This window comes from Sturnira hondurensis, unplaced genomic scaffold (genome assembly GCF_014824575.4).
Source record: "Sturnira hondurensis isolate 20B ecotype Veracruz unplaced genomic scaffold, ASM1482457v3 Scaffold0008782, whole genome shotgun sequence".
Taxonomy (NCBI): Eukaryota; Metazoa; Chordata; class Mammalia; order Chiroptera; family Phyllostomidae; genus Sturnira; species Sturnira hondurensis.
Window position 1 is genome coordinate 2,720,552 of NW_028081413.1, and position 5,424 is coordinate 2,725,975.

Here is a 5,424-nt window from a genome sequence, read left to right on the forward strand (position 1 = left end):
TTCACTCTTGGTGGTGTCCGTTTTCTGGATTTGGACAAATGTGTGCTGTACACAAAGTATACCTTGTATTTTCTAAAATATATTCACTCTACCCTTTCTCAACATTCCTCAAAAGTGTATGAGGTGGGTAGGATTTTTATCCACATTGAAATATACAGACCCATGAAGGGACTTATCTACCATTATGAATAAAAAGACCCTGGACAAGGGCCTGTGTCACCAGGGTGAGGGGTCTTTCATCCCCTGCCAGTCATTATCTGTGACTTCACTGTCGGCGTAAAGGGCCCAGGTGAGTCTGCCTTCAGTCACCATATCAGGTGTGGGAACCCTCGGCGAGGGGCCAATGCTGAGATGAAGGCCTGGAAACGTCACCTACAAACAGACTGCACAGTACGTGCTATTTCTAAATAGCTCTCTTGGGGAAGAAAGTTACACAAAATGTAATTTAAAAAAATGATCAGGTGAGATATTCTGTACTGCAGAAGGCACTGGGAGAGGAAGGGGAGAGTGGAGACTGACAGTGCAAGAATAGAACATTCTAAATTAAAACGATAAAGTGAGAAATTTTCAGGGCTTTTAAGGGGGAGTATTCTTGCTGGAAAAAGAAATGTAAATTAGAAAATTCAGAGAGAAATAATAGATGTTGGTTTGCATATATCGCTCTAGAAGTGCTGGCCACTCAGGTAACCTTTGGACCCTGGTTTTCTTCCCCTTGATTCAAACTTCAGGAAACGGATGGCACAGTTAATAAACGAGGAAAGAGCCTGTGCGAGTTATCAGTCCATCAGCAGAGACAATATACGACCATCTTGTCTTTCGCAGGTCATTAGCAACTGGAGTGAGTAAGGAGAGGCACACGAAACAGACCAATTCAAGCCAATAAGCGACAAGTGCTCGGAAACAGAGGCGGGAGCGGGGTCTCTCACGGGGCGTCCCTGCACCCCTGAAGGGAGGGGCGGCACGGGTGTCCTCACCTGGAAACTGTGTGCAAATCTGTGTCCTGGGGAAAGAGAGGGATCTTTACAAAGAGGAAGAGTTGACAGGGGCTGACCTAGTTTCAAATAATTGTGACAATTGGAGTTATCTGTTCTCCTATGCATTGATGTATCAATTAGTAAAGACCAATGTGACTTCTATAGACTAATATGTTTAACACAGCTCCCAAAATTGGACAGAAACCATGAAAATGCCCTCTGAGAAAGCAGCAGGGCCGACATGGCTACCTCTCCTAGAGAAAGTTCCAACAGCTTCCATCCCAGGTAAATGAAAGGGTGGATTTTTTCAGATCTGTCAGGGTATCAGAACTCTTCCAAATTATTGAAAAAGAAAACACATTGAAAACGTAGATTTACATCCACTGTTGTTGACAAGGAACCATGTCCCTAAGTGAGTATTTCCTCTTGAGACATAAGCTAATAATAACATGAGGGTATCACAATTAGTTTCATATTTTAAAATATTATTTCATTTTTATCTCATATTTTAAAATGTCTCTTATTTCTATACAATGTTTTGCAGCGGTTGTGTGGACAGCGGCTGTATTTTAAAGAACCAGTAAGTATGTGTATTGGGAGACATGCTCAGAAATGCTCTGCTGGAGGCTCAGGCGACCAGGAAAGCAGAGACCACTGGCTTCCTTGTGGAAGCAGCGGAAACTCGGAGGTGGGTCAGTAGGAGCCAAGGTCAGGAAGAGTTTCACAGAATTTGGATTTGAGGGAGGAAGGCGTATAGAGAAGGTGTATCCAGATGAAAGAAAAAAGTGTCAACAAAGGCATAAATAAAAGAATGTTAGGGAGCAGAAATGACTGATGTAGAACAAATGCTGAGGATGAATGAAGGCGTAACAGTTCAGTTTGGGGCACGCCTGTCTCCTTGTAACAGGAAGTCTGCTAGACCTGTATTTCTTCTAGTCTTACCCAGCACTCTCTCCCGCACCTCTGCCTCCCCACGCCTCAGCCATCTCCTCTGCAAACAGCCCTGTGGACATAGCTTTCTCTCCAGGTTGACTTTTCCAGGTGCCAGTTGGTTATCTCCTTGAATCTCTACGAATTCTCACAGAGAATTTCACAAGTTCAAGAAACTGCTTCAGTCTGAAAGAACCTCCTCACCAGTCCCTATCTTCAAACAGCCTGTCTCTGCGTTTCAGTCAAGTAGAGGGATCAGTTGAACAAGTGCACTGGTTGTTCCAAAACCTACATTTTACATCTGTTTAAAGAACTAAAAGCGATTAATCATTCAGCAAATATTTATTAAGCTCCCACCATGTGCCAGGCACTGATAAAGCCACTCAGGATACGTCAGTGGGAAAAAAGCACACTCTGATCCCGGGCATAGGGAAACAAGGACATCTAAATTTAAGAAAATAAATACATTATCCCACAGATAAAATGAAAGGCTAAGTCCACCAATTAACTGCTCGTAGAGAAAGACTTGTCTGAGCTATTCGGCAGCAGCATCTTTTACTTTGCAGGGCAGTATACATTTTTGGGGGGAATCGAGTCAATCTGGGTTCAAATATCCCCTCCATCACATAAGCTGATCCTTAGGCAAGTTTTCTGAAGTCTCTTTTCTTCTCTGCAAAGTGGGCATAAGAATACAAAATTGGCACGTTGCGGGTATCTATGAAACATTTATGATGTTGGCTTCACTGAGAAGAGATGTGTGTGTATATGACACATAAATATGTCCAAATGAAAGGATCATTTTGGATGGGGAGTTGAGGGAAGAAGCCCCGCAAAATCGTTGCTGCCTCCTCTGTGGGAGTTCCTCAGCTTTGTCAGAATTCATTCTTTCTGGAACCTTGCTATTATTTCTTTTTACTGGGTGATTTTTATATGTCCATCTCTACACTTCTTGAAGGCAGTGTCTTGTCATGCTCCATGGCCCTTCAGCACTCAGAATGGTGCCAACTAAGGTTGAATTCGTTGGATTCAGGTCTCATTGAATTCGGGGAAACATCTGTTCATTTTGTCCCAGCAAGACATTCTGTATGATGAGAGGAGAGAATTTGGGGGCAGTTTCTGGATTAACCAGCCTAGACGCTCGTAACACAGTGCCAGACACTTAACCATGGCCTTTCCTCTGTGCGTGTGCAGAGAGCTCGCTTTCTCTTACAGGAAGGTCAGTTCCATAGCATTAGGGCCCACCCCTTGTGATCTCATTTGACCCAAAATATCTCTTTCAAGGCTCTGTCTCTGAACACTGCTGCATGGGGTTATGGCTTCAAACTATGAATCCAGGCTTGGGGGCGGAGAGGACACACTCCGGTTCATCACAGGCTTCTTGCTTCATTTTTGTTTATAAAGGGAAATGTTCATTAAAGAAAGGGATTTGTGGTCTCTGCTATCGTGAAACTCACATCTATCTTTTTCTGTCAAGACTTGAAGACAGTACCAGAAATGTAGAGAAAGGCAGAAAATGATGAGGAGCCCCTGATTCCACCGATTCGCAAATCGCGCTTTATTATCGAAACCTAGTCTATCCTGACTGATAAAGGCAGCAACTATCATTTCTGACCCCTTCCCACATTCTTTCACTCTCCTGAAGGATACAATCTCTCCACCAAGGACACTATAATCCCGCACACGTGGTTGTTTAAGCATGCGTTAAGACATTTTACAATAGAGAATACACTCTCAAGAGCATTTGAAACACATGTGTTTGTATAACTCAGTTGTCTAGATTCAAATTTAAAGTGCTAAAAGGCTCCATGATTCAAGGGCCCATGTTCTAGACCTGAGCCATGGCAGCCTAGCTCCCATGTGCTACTGAGCGTTTGGAACGTACATAGTTACTACAACTGAGGAACCAAATTTTTAATTTAATCTAAATGAGTTCAACATTAAAATTAGTGTAAAATATCTCAAACATTACTTATATTAATTGCCTGGAAATGGTAATATTTGGATATATTGCACTAAGTAAACCATATTAATAAGAGCATTTAACTTATTTCTTCATACCTTTTTACATGTGACTACTAGAAAACTCAAACATACATGTGGCTCACATTATACTTCATTATGCTATTGAACAGAGCTGGTTTGTAACTTAATCTTCAGGTTGCAATTCTTTATTCAAATCCTGCTTCTCTCACCCAGGCCCATGTAAAACTACTGCTGTCCCATCCCTTGAGTTTCCAGAGGAGTAAGTTTTCCCTCTGTGGCCCTAGAAATGCCGAGCTGAGGAGGGGTTGAAAGGAGCGCTCTCCTGCTTCACTGTCCTAAAGAGCTCTCCTTAAGAACACGGTTCTGTTCCCTGGGGCGCGCTCTCGCAGTCCTGTGTCCAGCCTTTCTCTGGCTCTTCCTCCTCGAGTGTTGGGGGTGGTTTCCTGTTTCCCTGTATATCCTTTTCTCAGAACTACCCATTTGCATGCTGACTCTATGGCTCTGAGACATCACCAAAATCTCTCAAAACATGGAAATACAAAAGACCCCTGTATTTGTTTATGTTTTAATCCCAGGCTTCTTGTGTAACGTGGAGGAAAGAGTGCCTCTGGGTTCAGCATTGGGTTTTAGGGAAGGGGGGCAACTATTCTTACCTTCTTAGGAAGAGATTTGACTCAGTCTATGTTTTTGATGAGTTTCAGAAAATAGATTTCTCCTGTATACATTTCCCCTGTTAGAGTGGCTACTTAGAGCACTCAAGACTTCTCTTGGTCAACCCTGACATTCAGGGACATCATTCCAGGATCTGCTCTCAGATTCCTCCTGAAGCTCTTAGAGTCTCTTGCTTTTGACAATGAGAGTTTTTAAAGGATGTTGGATGGTTTAAAGCCGGGTCATTAGAACAAACTTAGAGAATCTGCCAGAGCCTGGGGAGGAGCTAGCGTGATGAAGGCTTGCACTCCTTCCATCACCCTTCCCTGCATCAGATATTTATCTGGCCTGTGGTGCTCAGTTCCCCTTTGGAGATGCCCCTCTAAATGTCAGCTAGCTGACCCAGTGTCACACTCTTCAAAGACAGGTAGAACGTCTCCCTACATGGCCTACCACCTACCAAAAAAGGCCCTCTGTAGCTAGTTATCATTTTCAGAGCCTGCAAAGATCAAACAATTCTGCAGTTGCTCAGACAGCCACAGAGAAACTCCACCTCCCCCCACCCCACACCTAACTTCCTGACCCCAAAACCCAGAGTCTAATTGCTTAGCCAATAGACTTCAGCTTGGGGTTTTGACAGATACAGAAAGCCAGGCTGCAACAGCGCGGCATCCAGACAAGGGGAGGGTGCAAGAGAGGTCCTTCGGGGTTACTTACTCTTAATCTGCTGGTTCTTCTGATCTGCATGCTGGCTTGCATATATTTTCAGTTTGAGTTCCTTCTCCTTCCAACCCTTGAAGTTAATTAGTCTCAGGGATAAAAGTCAGGAAGTTGTCCACTGTATGAATTAATTAATCAGCAGGACAAGACCTGAGTGCATCCCTCA